The sequence below is a fragment of the Cavia porcellus genome, unplaced genomic scaffold (assembly GCF_034190915.1).
Source record: "Cavia porcellus strain 051 isolate PalLab524CR breed Dunkin Hartley unplaced genomic scaffold, mCavPor4.1 scaffold_19, whole genome shotgun sequence".
NCBI lineage: Eukaryota > Metazoa > Chordata > Mammalia > Rodentia > Caviidae > Cavia > Cavia porcellus.
This window is the reverse complement of record NW_026947502.1, coordinates 50,435,321-50,453,728: the sequence shown is the minus strand read 5'-3', so window position 1 is coordinate 50,453,728 and position 18,408 is coordinate 50,435,321. Positions and strand designations below refer to the sequence as shown.

Here is an 18,408-nt window from a genome sequence, read left to right as displayed (position 1 = left end):
CCTCTATTTTTTTTTTCCACTCAGACTGTGTGCCTCCCCCCTGCTACCTCCAAGGAGTTAACGGGAACGATCATCAATGGCAAACGGCAGCTGTACTCAAGTAGCGCCGAGAGCCAGCTTCACGCTGGGACACTGCACCAGAACAAAGCAGTGATTTCCTAGGGAGGGCGCAGCCTTGCAGGACCCTTGCACAACTAAGATGCCAAGGATGGATCAGCACTGGTTAAGGATTCAAGATAAAGCTTTCTTCAGCCAGAGCAGCCATCACACAGCTTTCAGACCACTGCACTGGGGCATTCTGGACAGGAGAAAACAGGGAAGGGAGAAGGCTTTAAAGAACTGAAAGCACACCATGGGACCAGATAAAATAACACACCCAAACCCACCCGATCCCTCTGTAGCATGGACTTCGCCAAGCAGGACAAAGGCTGTCTTTCCAGGAGGATCAGCCCGTATGTATGGGAGAAGGGGGAAATGTCCTAACAGAATACAGATAGACCACTTATCTCAAAACTCATTAAAACTTTTCCTATTAATATTCTTTATAGCAACATGTACAACCCACTGAAGCAGCAATTAACATCAAAGCAACAGAACTAGCAGGCCATGAAACACTCACTTCATGTCATGTCAGCCTAGAAACATAGTGAACAGCAGTTTATTGGTGTAAGGGCCCAGCATTAGCCCCGAGTGACAAATGCTGGCATTTGTCACTACTCTGAAAACCTCACAGGATGTAGCTGTGCAGTCAAGAATTAACCTGACCCCAAGGGAGGTCTGCCCTGCCCCTGGGTGACTGAGAGGTAATCTCTAGGCCCCTGGATGTCCCCCGACAAGGAGCATCTGTGGATGACTTGCCATCTGGGCTTTGGAACATGGCACATCAGCTCTGCCCTCTAGAGGAACTGGAAAACAGAAAGTGTAGCCAGAGGCTCAAAGAGGGTTAGAAACTATCCCACATGGGCAGTGTGTCACGGAGCCACCTCTGAAAACTGCACAGCCATGACCTGAATGAGATTTCTAGCTGTATACACTCTTGATGTTGTCATATACTGAAGACATGAGGGAGTGATGGTATCCAAGACTTAGGCAAGGGAAGGAGCACAGAAAGCTCCACTGGGACCCTTCCAAGTCCTGGTTCGTAAGTTTTAAGTGTAGGACTTTCCTAAGTTTGGTAAGTGCTCCAGGAAATTATTGAGCCTGAAGGAGACCACAGAGGTCTCCAAATCTGTAGCTGGCTAATCAAAGAGGGTGGCCCCTAGGGCCCCTTGAATTTGTGGCTGATGTCAGAAGTATTGAGTACTCTTGGGAGTCTTGAGGACAACTGTGGCCCTAACCTAGAATTTGGAAAACTCAACATGGCAGTGTCCCATGTTTGTACCACACAGACAGACCAGAACACACTGTCTGCAAGAGCAGTCCCAACTGTGCATGAGACAGCATATTATCTGCACAGTGCACATGAGTCTCTCTTCCTAAATAGGAAACTCCCAGGGTCCTTGTCCTGACTGGGATTCGTTCCCCCTCGGCACTACTCTGGTGTCCTGGCCCGAAGAATCCAGATAATTAAACTGACAAGCAGTGGACGATCTAGTTTTCACAGGAAGAAACATGAAATCATCCGTGAAAGCTTGGGAAAAGCCTCAAACACAATAGTGACAAAACTAATCTTCCATATTGCTACATCCATAATTCAGATCCTCAAGACCAATTAGTTAGCTAAAAATGAAATATTCATAAATGGAATAACTCAAGTACTGAACAGGAATTGCTGCTGTCAACTACCCACACGTTATAAAGAGCTGAGAATCTTGAAAGTAGGCAGGGAAAGTGCAGCCTATCGAAACCCCTCAATAGACACGAGGTCCACTTCTTTCTCTCAAGTTGCTGTTCTCTGTCACTGGCCTCAGGGACTCTGTCTTAAAAATGTGTCTGTGCGGTAAAATCCTGTCCATTCTCAGCAACTCTGCACACAGGCTCAGCTCCAGCTTTCTGTTCTGGGGTCTCCCACCCCCAGCCCATACCTCACCATCATTGCCTGGCTCGAGAACCATGTTCGTGATGATTTTGCTCCACAACTCAGACCTGACTTCCATTGTCCTTAAGCACATGACCAACCACTACTACACACACATGTGCATATGCACACGCACACACACACACACACACACACACACACACACACACACACACAGTGCCTCCACCTTCCTGTCTTGTCTCCCACTCAACTGCTCAGTGCAGCTTCCATCCCTTCCTACACAGATGTGGATAATCCCCTTTCCCTTTTCATTGACCTCTTCTGCTCCCCTTGCCTGTGTCTGCCTCTTTTACTCGGAGGTCCAACACACCTGCTGATAGCTCAGATCCAGTTCAAGCCGCAGTACCTCCTCCAAAAGGCTGCGCAACTCCTGAAGTAGGACAGGTCATCTGCTCACTTGACCTAGGTCATAGTATGAACCACACTCGTGAAGAGTGTGTACCTGCCCAGCTTTCTGATTGCTTCTTTTTCTTTCCCACTCAAGTCTGAGGTTTGAATTGGCCCCTTAATTGCCAGATTCCACAGGGGTATGAAGCAGACAATAAATCAGTTGTTTGATGACAGGAAAGGACACAGGTGGAAAGTCAATTCTGGTGTTCCAACCCAGTACATCTTTTTTTTTAGTAGAATCTGTTCTTTTTTATTTTAAAAAACAAAACAGAAAAACAAAGGATAGAAATGATACAGAATTTCAAAAAAAGTAGGAAATTAACACTAGTTACTGTATTGCATATTGTTATTTTAGAAGCAGTTGTTCAGGTTACAAGATCTAGGCACAAAACTAATCAGATAGTGACATCACAAACTGTTCTTTTTGATGAACTAACAGAAGTTGATAGTATAGTTATGGATCTTACATACAAATATATACATACCATTAATATTTAGTGCATCTTTATACCCTGCTCTAAAGCTAAAATATAGGGACAACTTCCTCTTAGAAAATCATCCTTGCAGATACAGGGTCAAGAATTTGTCAGAGAAAGAAAGAATCTGGTGAAGGTTCATAAAATTTAATCAAAAGACAATATAAGCATTATGAAACAATAGCCCAGCATAATAAAAAAAATCTAATAATATAAGCCCTTTATTTTTGCATCACTCAAGTTTCCAAGAGACTTTCCCAGCTATTATCTCATATTTTTTTTTACAAAAACCTTAGAGATGAGTTCAGCAAACATAATTTCCTCAGAAGGAAAGGAAATAAGAGCCCCAAAGGTCTAAGTGGCTTGGCAGACTTTTCAGAACCATCTGCTGAACAAGCAGAACTGAGACTTGGGTTTTCTTATTCCCAATCAAAAACCTTTCTGCTGAATCATATGCCTCAGGTATTTGTAATGAAGGTCAGTTCCACCCAATTTAATGGAGCCAATAAAAACGCTGCAGAGGACACAGACTTGCAGTTGGGCAGATATGGATTTGAATCTGCCCTGAGCCTCATTCTCCAATGTGAAATATAAACACAGAACTGTCTCTATCTCATAGTCACTGTTAATAAAAGTGATCCACTATAAAACTGAGCACTGTACTTCAGAAGTGACTGATCATTTCTAACGTTTCAATTTGGAAAACTTCTTTTAAGAAGTTACTACCTTGCCCCATTCACTGTTAGACAGTGGGATGCCTTAATGTATATGCATTGGTGTTCATTCTACCCAATAAGCATTCTTCCAAGATTTCTTTATTTTAAAATAGCTCACACCAAGAAATTCAATGTAGAATTGTGGGCACACATATTTATTATGCCTGAGACTGTGGATAAACCAGCCTCTTGGATTCTCACATGGCAACTCAATTTCCAGTCACACCAGCTCAAGAATTTCAGAAAACCCTGAAAGAATAACATTTTAGGGTCCTGACAGTCAATCTCCGTGACAATTATATCCAAAGCTCAGGAAGTACTAAAAGAGACAACAAATTATTTATCACAAACTTAGGAACATGAGCATGGATTTCTGCAGAGTGCAGCACCCACTCTGTGAGGACAGACGCCATCCTGTCCTGCAGGGCAGGGCTTCCTAGGCCCAACACTTCCCAAGGCTGCTTGCCATGGAAAATACCTGGAATCAGCAATGGGGAATAATGAGGACACACACCTCAGGCACCGTGCTAAGCATTTCACACGCACTTCCTCATTTAATCGCCAGTGGTGCCATCAGTATTAATCACATTACACAGCCAAGAATCCTGAGGCTTACAAAGCTTAACTGGCCCCAAGATCACAGAATCAGCCTGTGTTAGAGCCAGTCCTCTGGTCAGCTCTACTGATAACAGAACACAGAAATATCACACTCCGACCTCTACTCACAGTTCCGCAGGAAAGTAAAGATAGTGCTACATAGCTACTGTTGGTTCTACTATGTGCAAGAGAGAAAGAAAAAAACAGAAAGAAAGAAAAGAGGTCTTTATTGTGGGCATTGGGTAGAATGAACACCAATGCATATACAAAAAAACAGAAAGTAAGAAAAGAGCCAAGCACTTTCTGGAAGCTACAGGAAAAAATCGCGGGCTTTATTTGGAATTTGACAAGGGGTAGAGTTAAAGGGGCGGGCAGAATGATGTATTGACAGATGATTTAAAAAATGTTCGTGGGAGTGGAAAAAGCTAGAGATTTAACTTTGGGATTTGCAAAAAGAAGGCAGGGAGGCGCTGTCCAGTGCCATGTTAACCCACACATGGGAAAAACCTGTCAGCTACACTGCTCCACGTGACAGAACTACTGACACTAAAGAACACACAGACACAGGGCACACAAGGACTTGTCGCAGCCTGCACTTACTGCAGACTGTATTAATGTGCTGTGCCATGTACAACAGCATGTGTGAACACACTCATCTTAAGCCATGAAGAAGACCAGTGTTGCAACTCCCTTTGACAAATGACAAGTCACAGCTTGGAGGACCCACAAGGGAAAATTCCACTAGCCAAGCTTTATGCTCAGACCTAGCTGCACCTACCCTGAGCACCGTTTAGTTTGTTCACCCAGAAAGAGTACGTGTACTAACTCATCTGCCAGGATGAGGTGCCTTTGTGCAATCCACACAGAGGTACTATGTGTCCTGAGACCTGAGGGTCCTGCTAAAGCCCCATAACTGGAGCTTGTACCTATCTGGTTGCAAACGGTGCCCTTTCCACTACCTCACACTGCCAACCAGGGATTGGCAATGCCTGCTATTACTGCAGCAGCAAGTACAATATCCCTAACACACTCAGAAGGATGTAGATTAGAGAAAAGGCCCAGAAGAAACAATACTGTAGGCTTAAACGCAGGTATCAGCCTTCCTGGAAAGCCTGTTTCTATCTTCAGAGTAGAATACCTGACCCTGACTTGGGCAACCAAGACTCATCGCTGCATTCAAGTTCCTCTCAGCCTACTTGCCATCCACTGGCCAGACGCATCGCAAGCGGGAACAGGTCCTGGGTCCCCTGTACCCTCAAGCACTGAGCACAGCACCCAGGCATACACCATGCACACAATAGATGGGATGAATAGAGAGGAAGGACAGGAAAGGGAAGCAAAAGGGAAACAGGAAAGGGGAAAAGCTTCTATTGAGGGTGTAAAAGCAGGAAGAAGACAGAACAGCTAAATAAGGCTCTCAGAAGACTCATGGAAATTTTCCCTTCAGCAAGCCTGACTGTCCCAGCCTCCAGCACATGAAGGCATGTGCATGTGTTACACACGTGTGTGTATGCACACACACACATACATACGTACATACACACTACTCTCATGTTTACAACATACCCATGTACACACACACACTCAGACATCATCAAATAACACTCTCACACTCACAACTACCCAAGAACACAATCACATTCACAGATACTATCACATGCCATTACACACACATACTCACTTATTCTCACACACACACACACACACACACACACACACACACACAGAGAGAGAGAGAGAGAAAAATGAGCTTGGTGTGTTAGGCAATTTCTTCTTGGATCACAGTCAGAAATTTGATTAGGAAAAGGGAGGAAAATGAAAGGTCATTCTGTAGACCACTTCCTACATGAGTAAAAAAGATTAAAAGGCTATAAAATAAACCAGAGGATTTAGGAACCTTCATGCTATAAAGGGAGACCAAAATAATAAATCAATTACTACTCAGTTAAAAGTTTAATTAAACCACTTCAAGTGTCTCTCAAGTTAAAATGAATTGTGAAGGTTAAACCTGAATGGAAATCATTAGAGAGAAACTAAGCTCCTAGAGGCTCAGTTTTTATGGACTTTCACAGAGAAAGAGAAAAATGAAAATGGAAGATATCAGAAGAAATTTTCTTACATTAAGAGTTTGCATTTAATTAATAATTAAGAAATACTTTTTAAAATTAAATTACTCAGGAATAGTCCAGTATACACAACAGAAAAAGAGAAAAATTTATTTGATAAGAACTTTATTAAATAAATTAACTATCATTAAATAAATAACTTTATTAAATAAATAACTATCATGTAAAAAGAGCCCTACAGTAGGAATTTGATTCCACAGTAGTCCCCTCCTTGTTCTTGGTCTCACTTTCTGGGGTTTCCGTTACCCATGATCAACCGTGATCTGAAAATGTTAAATGAAAGACTCCAGAACTAAACAATTCTTAACTCTTAAACGGTACACTATTCTGAGTGGTGTTCTGAAATCTCACCATCTCATTCCAGCCCATCTAGGGTATAAAGAACCTTTGTCCTGATACTGAAGCAGACATGCTACTTGCCCATTAGGTACTTAGTGGGCATCCTGGTTTTCAGATCAATAGTGATGCTGAAGAGTTTATTGTAGTACATTATCATAACTGTTCTACTGTATTACTATTAGTTATTATTGTTATTTTCTTACTGTGCCTAGTTTATGATAGATACGTATATCCAAAAGAAACATACAGTATAAACAGGGTTTAGTCCAGGATAGAGAGCATAATAGGCAACAAATCAATCAGGAACCCATTGGGGTTTTAAAATACAACCTGTGGAGAAGGGAGAACTATTCCAAATGCTCCTCAGCCTGTGATGGCATTCCATCCTGATAAACCCATCATAACTTGAATATAACCTAAGTCAAAAATACATTTTGTATACCTACCCTACTGCAGACCTCCATAGTACGAGACATTTCCCTTTTCAATCATATGGACAATGGTGAGTTGTACCTCTCTGCCAACTCCTAAGCATCATGAGAGAGGACCAGACTACATATTGCTAACATGGAGAAACGATTCAAATTCAAAATCTTAAAAATGCCTATCACTTTGGCAACATTGTAAGGTCAAAACATTACAAATCAAATCATTGTTAACTGGTGATTTTCCATATCCACAATCCTACAAGAACACACAAATGTCACCAAGACCACCTGAGCTTCAATACCATCCTACCACCTATTAACTAGGAAACCCTAAAGGTGTTGTTTTAACACTTTTAAGTGTTGTAGCCACACATTTCTCAATTATAAAATTTGGGCAGAAATAAAAAAAACTGAAGATACCAGTAATACTATAAATCAACAAGATTGAACACATACACACACACACACACACACACACACACACACACACACACACAAATACACCACCCATCAACAGCAGAATACAAAATTTTCACAAGTACACATGGAGCATTCTCCAGGATAGAGAGCATAATAGGCAACAAATCAAGTCTTGATAAATTTAAGAGGACTGGATAAAATGAGAAAGAAATAACAGAAAGAAATTTGAAGGAATCAAAATATATGGAAATTAAATGGCACTACTAAATAACCAATGAGTCAAAGAAGAAATCATAAAGGACATTTAAAAACACTTTAAGATAAATAAAACAAATGTATATCAAAACTTGTGGGATACAACAAAAGCAGACATAAGAATAATCTTTAGAGCTATATAAGCCTACATTAAGAAAAAAGAAAGATTTCAAATAAACGACTTTATATCTTGGTGAAGTAGAAAAATGAACAAAGCAAGCCTGAAGCCAGAAGAAGGAAATAATGATTAAATTTTAAAAATAAATGAAATGAGAATATGAAAATAATAGAAAAGATTAACAAAACTAAGAATTGTTTTTCTATTTAAAGAGAAAAAAGAAAGGAAATAAAAAAACAAAGCAGTAATAGGGTACAAATAATACAGAATTTCAAGAAAAAATATACAGTAAGAAATTACTAGTTAAGAGGTTACATATTGTCATCTTAGAAACAGTTGTCCGGATTATAAAATTAAAGCATATAAAGTGGACATTCGTACAGTGAGATTGCAGACAGTTCCGTTCAATGATCCAACAAAAGCTCAGTAATAGGGATTTCCATCCTACACAATCAAACATACATGTAGTTATATCCCTTATACCACCTTGCTTTTTTTTCTTTTTTATAATAACAATTACACTTTTTCGGTTTTTTTTCTCCCACAGTACTTATTACTTTTTTTGAAGAGAATAAAACCAAACCTGACTAAACAAAACAGAGTCGGTTAGAACAGAAGGATGGGCATACTGACACAAAAATAGAATATCAGGAGATCAAAAACGATTATCATTGTGCCTCTTGCTATTTTTAAAAACACTTGCTTATATCATCAGGTATAATAGAATTGATCAAAACAATACAGAACAAGACCAATAAAACCTACACTGGAGACCTTATAGGACTTCAAAAGAACATAATAGTCAAACCATAATGGGCATCATAGTAAATCTTATTGCCTTCAAAGTGGTTGCCTATACCCTCAAACTTGATACTATCAAACAAAATAGAATATAGTAAAATCAGACAGAAAAAGTTGGGGAGAGCAATACAGGGGTTCAAATCAGGTTAATAGGAAAACAAAAAAGTTACTATAATATATCCTATTTTTAATTTAGTTTTCCCTTAATTGAAGAAAAAATAGATTAATTTTTAAAAAAGGGTGGAGATTGAGATAAAAGAGGACATTGTAACAGAACAACACAGGTGAGAACCGAACAATTTAAGCATCATTGTGTTTCACTCCCAGATAATGTAACATAATAGTAGTCACCATAGTACCTCTTTCCTTGAATTATTTGAGTATAACTTTGTATACTATAGCATCAAGCATATCAAGACATTGTGAAGCTATTCAAGAGAATTAAATTACAGGGTATTTATAACCAGGTAACAGAAAACGAACAATGGTTTCTATATTATCTCTTTGCCTATAAAAAATTTGTTTATACTATCGCATATAGTAAAATATAGTAAGATACAACATGATAAAGAGTGGAAAGAGACTAACAACAGCTTGATGGGACTTCAAAACAAGATGATATTAAATCAGCACTAGCTTTTATGATGCGTTGTTTTCTTCAAAATAGCTATTCGTACTATCACCGATAATAAAATCGAACAACGCAGGTTAAAACTTTCGTAATTAACGAGTGAAAACATTATATGGCTTCAAACCAATTTGATTGGGAATCATGATTACCACATACTTTTAAGTATTCTTATCATTTCTTATGCTAGGGAAACTATTCAGTATTAATATATATGAGTTTGATTTATTTCACTTATGAGTATGCTCTCAAGCTGTTACCATTCATTTATAAATATCTCAATGTGATCATTCTTTATAGCTGAGTAGTACTCCACTGTATAAAAATACCACAACTTTTTTATCCATTCCTCAGTTGATGGACACTTAGGTTGTTTCCAAGATCTGGCTTTACAAATTCTGCTGCTATAAACATGGGTGCACATATATTACTGTGGTATGATGCTTTCAGTTCTTCTGGGAATATGCCTAGAAGTGGAATGGCTGGGTCAAATGGGGCTTCCAATCCCAGCTTTCTGAGAAATGTCTAGACTGACCTCTACAATGTTTGTACTAGTCTACACTCCCAATAACAGTGCAGGAGAGTTCCTTTTTCCCCACAGCCTCTCCAGCATTTGTTGTTGGTGGTTTTCTTGATCTTGGCCATTCTTTCAGGAGTGAGATCAAATCTCAGTATGGTTTTAATTTGCATTTCTCTAATAACTAATAATGATGAAGATTTTTTCATGTATTTATTTGCCGTTTGTATTTCTTCACCTGAGAATTGTGTATGCATCTCAGATGCCCATATTTGGATTGGGTCTTTGAATTTCTGGGGTCTGACTTTTTAATTATTTATATGTTTTAGACAGAAGTCCTTTGTCTGAGGGGCAGTTCACTAAGATTTTTTCCCAGTTTGTGGGTTTTCTTTTCACTATGCTGGAGATTCCTTTTGATGTGCAGAAACTTTTTAATAAGATGTGATCCCAGTTATTGCCTTTGCAAAATATTTCCCTTGTGGTTTGAATCCTGTTCATGAATTCTCTACCTATTCCTATGTCTTCAAGGTTTTAACCCAATTTGTCTTCTAATAGATTTAGTGTTTCTGTTTTAATATTTAGATCTTTGATCCATTTAGATTGTATTTTAGTGCATGGTGATAGGCATGGGTCTAATTTTAGTTTTCAGCATATGGAGAGCCAGTTTTTCCAACACCATTTATTAAAGAGACTCTCGTTCTTCCAGTGAACCCGTTTGGCCCCTTTATCAAAGATAAGGTGTTTGAGTATGTTTGTAGTTGTGGTTGTATCTTCTAAACTATTCTACTGATCTTCAGCTCTGTTTTGGTTCCAGTACCATGTTGATTTTACTACAGTTGCTCTGTAGTATAACTTCAAGTCAGGGATTGTGATACTTCCTGCCTTGCCTTTGGTGCTTAGAACTGTCCTTGCTATTCTAGTTCTCTTCTGGTTCCAGATGAATTTTAGGAGTGATTTCTCGAGATTTATGAGGTATGCTGATGGTATTTTTATCGGGATTGCATTGAATCTATCTATATAAAAGTTTTTGGAGAAAAGCCATTTTCACAATGTTTATTCTTCCTATCCATGAGCAAGGGATATCTTTGCATTTTCTGAGATCTTCTTCAATCTCCTTTTCAGTGTATTATAATTTTCTCTGTATAGGTCTTTCACTTCTTTCATGAGAATAATTCCTAAATATCTCATTTTTTTGATTGCTAATGTGAAGGGTGCGGCCTCTTATTTCTCTCTGTGTGACTATGTTGTTAGTGTATAGGAATGATATTGAGTTTTGAGTATTGATTCTCCATCCAGCTACATTACTGAATTTATTTATTATATCGAGGAGTCTTTCAATGGAGTTTTGGGGGTCTTCTTTGTAGAGTATCATGTCATTTGCAAATAATGATAATTGAATTTCTTCTTTTCCTATCTTTACACCTTTTATTTCTCTCTCTTGTCTAATTCCTCTGGCCAGTATTTCCAGTACTATATTAAATAGGAGCGAGGATAAGGGACTTTCTTATCTTGTGCCTGATTTTAAAGTAAAGGCCTTCAATTTTTGGCCATTTAGTATGATATTTGCTGTAGGTTTGTCATAGACAGCCTTAATTATATTGAGGTAAAGAACATCTATTCCAACTTTCTTCAAGGTTCTTATCATAAATGAATGTTAGAGCGTATCAAAAGCTTTTTCTGCATCTATAGAAATGATCTTGTGATTTTTACTTTTGACTCTATTGATATGGTGTATTACATTTATTGATTTATGTATATTGAACCATCCCTGCATGCCTGGGATGAATCCCACTTGGTCATGGTGCATGACCTTCTTGATGCTGCATTCTATTTGCCAATATTTTATTGAGGATTTTTGCATCTGTGTTCATTAGGGAGATTGGTCTGTAGTTATTTTTAAGCTGGGTCCTTTTCTGGTTTTGTTACTAGAGTCATATTTGCTTCAAGGAACGATTTAGGAAGGATTGCTCCCCTTTCAATTTCATTGAAGAGTTTGAGGAGTGTGGGCATTAGGTCTTCTTTGTATTTCTTGTAGAATTCTGCAGTGAATCCGTCTGGGCCTGGGGTCTACTTTGTATGTAAAGATTTAATTACATTTTCAATCTCATTACTAGAAATTGGGTTATTCAGTAGTTTTACATCTTCATGACCTAGCTTTGGTACTTCGTATGCTTCTAGGGATCTGTCTATTTCCTCTGTGTTATCAAACCTTTGAGAGTAGAGGTTTTTGAAATAGGTGTTGATGATCTTCTTTATTTCTATAGGGTCTGTAGTAATTTAGCGTCTTTCACTCCTTATTGCATGAATTTGAGCTCTTTCTTCCCTTTTTTAATAAGGTTGGCTAGGGGATTGTCGATTTTATTTATTCTTTCAAAGAACCAACTCTTTGATTCGTTGATTTTTTGGATTTTTTTTTTTTAGTCTCTATTGCATTGATTTCTGCTCTGATTTTTATAATTTATGCTTTGGCTTTGGGCTTGACTTGCTCTTATTTTTCTAGATGTTTGAGGTGTAACATCAGGTTATTTATTTGTATTCGTTCTGTTTTCCTGATGTGGGAACTCAGTGCAATAAATTTTCCTCTGAGGACAGCTTTCATTGCATCCCACAGATTCCATTGAATTGTATTTGTGTTTTCATTTGTTTGTAGGTATTGTTGAATTTCTTCTTTAATTTCCTGTGTGACCCACTGATTACTGAAGAGTGTGTTATTCAGTTTCCATGTGTTTGTGGGATTTTTGCAGTATCTTTTATCATTAATTTCTAATTTCATAGCCCTGTGGTCCGGTAGCATGCAGGGGATAATTTCAACCCTTTTCCATTTATTTCAATATGTTCTGTGAATTAATATATGGTCTATTTTAGAGAATGACCCATGTACTGCTGAGAAGAATGTGTATTCTCTTGTTGTTGGGTGGAATATTCTGTATATATCTATTAAGTCCATTTGTTCACAGGTGTGATTCAGTTCTTTTATTTCTTTGCTGATTTTCTGTCTGGTTGATCTGTCCATTGGTGTCAATGGTGTATTAAGATCTCCTGTTAGAATTGTGCTACTGCTAATTTGGTTTTTTATTTCTGTTAGTACTTGTTTTATATAACTGGGTGCTCTGGAGTTTGGTGAATATCTATTAAAGATAATTATGTATTCCTCTTTGAGTTTTCTCCTAACCAGTATGTAGTGACCTTCTTTATCCCTTCTGATCATTACTGGCTTGAAGTTCACATTGTCTGCAAACAGAATAGCTACCCCCGCTTTTTTTTGAGGGGGGGGGTTCCTGGTGCACGAAGTATTGTTTTCCATCCTTTGACTTTTAGTCTGTGAATATCCTTTTGGGTTAGATGGGTTTCTTTTAGACAGCATATGGTTGGATTTTGTTTCTTGATCCATTCTGCCAGTCTGTTTCTTTTAATTGGTGCATTGAGACCATTTACATTAATAGTTATAACTGTTATATGTTGGTTTATTGTTGACATGTTATCTTTCTGCAGTTGCATCTTTGTCTTTCTGCTCTGTTTAACTGTCTGCTTTGGTTAGTGGTTTTTTCCTAAATGTATCTAGGCTGTCTTTCAGTATTCTTTGCAGGGTTGGCTTGGTGATCATGAAGCTTTACAGCTGTTCTTTGTCATGGAAGTATCTTATTTCTCCATTGATTTAGAAGGACAGTTGTGCAGGCTACATCAGTCTAGGTTGGAAATCATTTTCCTTTAGGATCTGAAATACATCACTCCATGCTCTTCTTGACTTTATTGTTTGTGCTGAGAAGTCTGCTGTGATTCTCATAGGTTTTCCTGTATAGGTGATCGGTGTTTTCTCTCTGACAGCTTTTATATTCTATTCTTTTGTTCTGTTTCTAGGATGGTGATTATTATATGTCTGGGTGTAGTTTTATTTTGAATATTGCTATTTGGAGTTCTGTATGCTTCACTGATCTTGATATCAGTTTCCAATCTCATGTTTGGGAAATTTTCAGTTATTACTTCTCTAAATATCCTCGTGACATCCTTTATGTTGTCCCCTTCTTTTTCATTTATCCCTATCAACCTTATGTTGTTCCTCTGCGTCATCTTGCAGGTGTTGAATTGTTATTTCCTGATTTCTTGTTATTTTTAAAAGATCTTTCCTTCCTGTTCACTGGCTGCAATCTTGTCTTCGAGGTCTGAGATTCTATCTTCACATTCATTGAGGCGGTTTTTACAACTTTCAATTGAGTTTTTGATGTCCTGTATATCTCTTTGCATCTGATTTATATATTCTGTTTGTTTCTTATATTGTTCATCCAGGGATTCTATCTTTTTGCTTAGTTCCTCCAATTTTTTAACTGTGTCTTCTTTAGATATGTTCAGCATCTCCATTTTTTTTATAATTTCTTCTTTTACCTGAGAGATTATTTCTAGTTTGAATTCCTTTAAGGCTTTCCAGAGTTGCTTCTTTATTTCAGTTACTATTATTTCAGGTATTTCAGGTATGTGGCATGTATTTTATTCTACGCACATTGCTCCTAGGCTTTCTTGGGATGGGCTGGATGTTTGAGATTGCATTTTGGTATTTCGTTTTGGCTTTGGGGCCACAGTATTTCACCAATTCCATCAAATATTTAAAGAAGAACAATCTTTCTAAAATTCTTCAAAGAAACTGAAGAGGAAGGAACACTTCCAAATTCATTTTATGAGACTAGCATTACCCTGGTCGCAAAGCCAAACATGACAAGAAAGAAAGTTACAGGTCAATACCCCTAAGGAGTATAGATGCAAAAAATACTCAATAAAATATTAGGAAACTGGATTCAAGAATACAATGAAAGAAACATCATGATTGAGTGAATTATCTCTGGGATGCAAGGATGACTCAAAATATAACATGAAGAGAGACTAAAGGATGAAAATCATGTCAGTAAATGCATTTATCGAAGTTCGGATTTCTTTTGAGAAAAAACCTGGACTAATTAGAAATATAAGGAATGTACCTAAACATGATTAAGGTCATCCATAGCAAACCCACAACTAGCATCGTTCTCAAAAATGAAAAGCTCAAAGCTTTTCTCTATCAGATCAGAACGAAGAAGAGGGTGACCACTCACTCACTGTTCAGCACAGCACAGGAAATTCCAGCCCAAGCAATTAGGCAAAAGAAAGAAAGAAAGCGCACCCAGATTGAAAAGGAACAATTTCTACTGTTTCTAGATGATATGATCCATATAGAAATCCCCAAAAATTCCACCAAACATCTAGTAAAGTTACAAGGTAAAAAATAATAATAATAATAATAATAATAACATGAAAAAAGTATTTCCACACATTAACAACAAAATACCCAAAAAAGAGAAACACATTTATAATAGCTATTAAAACACAATTTTTTAAAGAATAAATTTAAGGTCATACCCAGCGACCTCCAAGCAGCTAGCAGGGGTCTGAAAAATCTTTAAAAAAATAACAAATCACACCCCAGTTGCCCACCAGGAAGAGTGAGTTGGGCCGAGCCCAGGGACCCTGTTCCAGCCTTGCAGACTGCCCTCTCTCACAGGAAGACCACACTGAAGTTGCCTGCCTGGAAGAGGAAGTTGGGCTGAGCCGAGGCACCCAGTTCCAGCCTTGGGGACCGCCCTCTCTCACCAGAAGGCTACACTGCAGCTGCCCAATGGGAAGAGAGAGCTGGGCCAAGCTACAAGGAAGTGTTCTGACCTTGCCTGCAAACTTCCTTCCACCTGGAGAGCACCAGCACTACTGCCACCACCTGGAGGAGAGAGCAGCCCTGCTGAGGAGGTTTGGGGCCTACCTAGGCCATAGGGGGACTCTCTATCAGCCTGGGGAGGCTTGCCATCCAAGGAGCTGGATGACTACACAACATTCAGTCCCCGGGAGAGTATGAGATCCTTGCTTTAGAGGGTTGGGGGATCGCTGGGCTTGCAGCCACACTAGACTGGGCTTAGCCAGATTTGGGATGGACTGAACCACACCAGGTGGCCTTCTTCAGCTCAGGGAAGCTTTGCTGCCAGAAGAGGGAGCTGTGCAGCTTGAGAAGGCTTTAGGGCTACCTGAGAGGAGCCTGGCAACCTTCTTTTAATCCAGGGGCTTCACTGTCCAAGGAGGGAGCTACACTACCACAGGAGTCCCAGAAGTCCAGGACATAAGAGACAATTTCCAACATGCTCAGGGGAACCTTTGGATCAACACTTGAAGCATGAAATATAGGAAAATGACAAAACAAAAAGACAGAATCCCTCGAAGAATAATAAAAGAAACAGAATATATACAGCAGATGCAAAGAGATACACAGGAAATCAAAAATTCCATTTAAAGTTGTAAAAACCACCTCAATGAATGTGAAAATAGAATTTAAGACCTCAAAGAAAAGGTTGCAGCCAGTGAACAGGAAAGGAAAGATCTTTTAAAAATAACAAGAAATCAGGAAATAACAATTCAACAACTGGAAGATGACGCAAAGAAAAACAACATAAAGTTGATAGGGATAAAAGAAAAAGAAGGGGACAACATAAAGGATGTCAAGAGGATATTTAGAGAAGTAATAGCTGAAAATTTCCCAAACATGAGATTGGAAACTGATATCAAGATCAGTGAAGCATACAGAACTCCAAATAGCAATAACCAAAATAAAGCTACACCCAGACATATAATAATCACCATCCCAGAAACAGAACAAAAGAATAGAATATAAAAAGCTGACAGAGAGAAAACACTATCACCTATACAAGAAAACCTATGAGAATCACAGCAGACTTCTCAGCACAAACAATAAAGTCAAAAAGAGCATGGAGTGATGTATTTCAGATCCTAAAGGAAAATGATTTCCAACCTAGACTGATGTAGCCTGCAAAACTGTCCTTCAAAATCCATGGAGAAATAAGATACTTCCATAACAAAGAACAGCTGAAAAACTTCATGATCACCAAGCCAACCCTGCAAAGAATACTGAAAGACAGTTTAGATACACTTAGGAAAACAATACTTCATGCAACAGGAAGCCCCAAAAAAGGCAGGGATAGCTATTCTGTTTGCAGAAAATGTGAACTTCAAGCCAATAATGATCAGAAGGGATAAAGAAGGTCACTACATACTGATTAGGAGAAAACTCAAAGAGGAAAAGATAACTATCTTAAATATATATGCACCAAACTTCAGAGCACCCAGTTATATAAAACAAGTACTAATAGAAATGAAAAACCAAATTAGCAGTAACACAATTCTAACAGGAGATCTTAATACACCATTGACACCAATGGACAGATCAACCAGACAGAAAATCAGCAAAGAAATAAAAGAACTGAATCACACCTGTGAACAAATGGACTTAATGGATATATACAGAATATTCCACCCAACAACAAGAGAATACACATTCTTCTCAGCAGTACATGGGTCATTCTCTCTAAAATAGACCATATATTAATTCACAGAACATATTGAAATAAATGGAAAAGGGTTGAAATTATCCCCTGCATGCTACCGGACCACAGGGCTATGAAATTAGAAATTAATGATAAAAGATACTGCAAAAATCCCACAAACACATGGAAACTGAATAACACACTCTTCAGTAATCAGTGGGTCACACAGGAAATTAAAGAAGAAATTCAACAATACCTACAAACAAATGAAAACACAAATACAATTCACTGGAATATGTGGGATGCAATGAAAGCTGTCATCAGAGGAAAATTTATTGCATTGAGTTCCCACATCAGGAAAACAGAACGAATACAAATAAATAACCTGATGTTACACCTCAAACATCTTGAAAAAGAAGAGCAAGTCAATCTCAAAGCCAAAAGAAGAGAGGAAATCATAAAACTATCAGCAGAAATCAATGCAATAGAGACTAAGAAAACAATCCAAAGAATCAATGAATCAAAGAGTTGGTTCTTTGACAGAAAAAATAAAATTGATAAGCCCCTAGCCAACCTTATTTTAAAAACGGAAGAAAAAGCTCAAATTCATGCAATAAGGAATGAAAATGGTGAAATCACTACAGACCCAATAGAAATACAGAAGATCATCAACACCTATTTCAAAAACCTTTACTCTCAAAAGTTTGATAACACAGAGGAAATAGACAGATCCCTAGAAGCATACGAAGTACCAAAGTTAGGTCATGAAGATGTAAAACTACTGAATAACCCAATTTCTATTAATGAAATTGAAAATGTAATTAAGTCCTTACCTACAAAGAAGAGCCCAGGCCCAGACAGGTTCACTGCAGAATTCTACAAGAAATACAAGGAAGACCAAATGTCAACACTCCTCAAATTCTTCAGTGAAATTGAAAGGGAAGCAATCCTTCCTAGATCATTCCTAGAAGCAAACATTACTCTACTACCAAAACCTGAGAAGGACCCAACTGAAAAAAAGAACTACAAACCAATTTCCCTAATGAACACAGATGCAAAAATCCTCAATAAAATATTGGCAAATAGGATGCAGCAAATCATCAAGAAGATTATACAACATGACCAAGTGGGATTCATCCCAGGCATAAGGGATGGTTCAATATACATAAATCAATAAATGTAATACACCATATCAATAGAGCCAAAAGTA

At 38.2% G+C, this 18,408-nt stretch overlaps 1 protein-coding gene and 1 pseudogene across 2 annotated transcripts in view; both read right to left on the bottom strand.

Moving 5' to 3' along the window:
* Zfat (zinc finger and AT-hook domain containing) overlaps positions 1-18,408 on the bottom strand; it is a 249,190-nt gene that overhangs the window by 165,884 nt on the left and 64,898 nt on the right. The window lies entirely within an intron of this gene.
* Positions 17-151, bottom strand: LOC111756035 (small nucleolar RNA U3; annotated as a pseudogene).